We start from the raw sequence: 1,937 nt of genomic DNA, 5'->3' as shown, positions 1-1,937 counted from the left end.
AATTGCTTTTTCCATCCCCTCTCACATTTTATGGAGCAATCTTATTCAAAGCCTCCCAGGCTTCTTCAGCAGCAGTTCTGTCATCACCAGAGCCCCCTTTGTGCGACTTTTAATGTTCCCTCACTTTTGATTCCACCTGGGCTCCGGTCAAGTACCTTCCTGTGGATGCTTTGACCACTTTTGGGCTGCTGTGCCTATAGGTCCACTTGCTCTCACACTAAAAATAGGCACTTCCGCCCTCTTTATTGCCTTATCTTTACCACATTGGTAATGAAAAGCTTCAAATGACATTGATGCTGCTTGTCACCATACCACAACAATCTAGACATTTGGCACCTGAACAGTTCTTCCTTGATCATCTTTGTGCTAAACGATTTTCTTCCCAAATATGCAAATTAAATTCTGCTTGTGTTATCAGAGTTTATATAAAATATAAAACTACAGAGTATCCTGGTGGCATAGCAGTTAAATGCTGCAACTGTTAACCAAGAGGTCGGCAGTTCGAATCCACCAGGCGCTCCTTGGAAACTCTTATGAGGCAGTTCTACTCTGTCCTATAGGGTCGCTATGAGTTGGAATCGACTCGACGGCAGTGGGTTTGGTTTTTTATCCAATGTTTACTTTCAGGTACACAGTATTGACACCAGTTGGAGGTAAACTTTACCAAAGTTTTTTTTTTCCTTTTTTGCCTGAATCTTTTTTTTTTTTTTTTTGCGTAAGTCTGATTTTCCTCATTTGTTTCTAAAATACTAGTAAATATGTTTTTATATTTTGATACTCTCCAGTATACTATCTTCTTCCTTATGGACTCAGGGAAAGATGTTCCTAAGAAAATCCCTCCTGACCTCACCTCTTTCCATCTCATCAGAAACTCAAGCAGTTGCTCACTTGATCTTGCTCATCAGCCCACTCTATTTTATCTATCTCAAATTTCTCTTCAGCTCATAGTGATTGAAAATTAGCTTAAGAAATTTAAAACACTATTTAAAAACATATATAAAGAATGATTGTAGCAAAAATTTAATTGTTGGATTAAGTGGAGGATATAAGCTCACTGTACTCTTCTTTCAACGTTTCTCGGTATTTGAAAATTTTTTTTAAAGGGGAGATATTAGATACAGATATAATTTATCAGATATGTACCTTTTTTCCCAGCCCCAAAATATTCCAGGTTAACAAACACCTCAGGCTCAATCCCTCAGAGCTTCAGCTCACTAAATTAAAAATTTCCTCCCAAAAAACCTTATCCGTAGGGCCACAAAAAAAATCTATTTGTCCAACGTTATGTGCAAGCACCTCCTTTTATAGCCCTTTGATAATCCACAAAGTAAACTCAAAAGTAAATTTTAAAACTTTTTCTGGCATGAACACTAAAGATATCACCTACACATTTCCCTTGTACTTACTCCCTCTTGCCCAGACTATCTTGCAAACCTAAATTCTCTCTTACCCATTCCAACTCGTATCGACCCTCCCGGACAGAATAGGACAAACAGCCCCATAGTGTTTCCAAGGCTGTAATCTTTATGGCAGAGCCCTGGTGGCGCAGTGGTTAGGTGGGCTGCTAACCCAAAGGTCAGTGGTTCGAACCAGGGCTATCAGCCAGTTCGTTCTGGTTTGCACCCCTGCTGAGAACTTGCATTTCTAACACTGTACCAGGAGATGCTAATGCTGCTGGTTGGAGACCAGGGACTAATTCTGAGAACCACTAGTAAAGCAGCAGGTCTCAAAATTTACATTAATAATCATCTGGGGATCTTGTTAAAAGGTAGATTGAGTCAGTCTGATCCCCAGGTGATTCTTATGTGTAATAAGTTTTGAGAACCGCTGCCCTACTAGTCGTTTTCAGAATTGGTCCCTACCTAATTTTCCTAACCAGCGGTATTAGCATCACCTGGGAACTTGTTACCCAGTACCCAGGAACTTGTCAGAACTGT

The sequence above is a fragment of the Loxodonta africana genome, chromosome 6 (assembly GCF_030014295.1).
Source record: "Loxodonta africana isolate mLoxAfr1 chromosome 6, mLoxAfr1.hap2, whole genome shotgun sequence".
NCBI lineage: Eukaryota > Metazoa > Chordata > Mammalia > Proboscidea > Elephantidae > Loxodonta > Loxodonta africana.
This window is presented reverse-complemented; position numbering follows the sequence as displayed.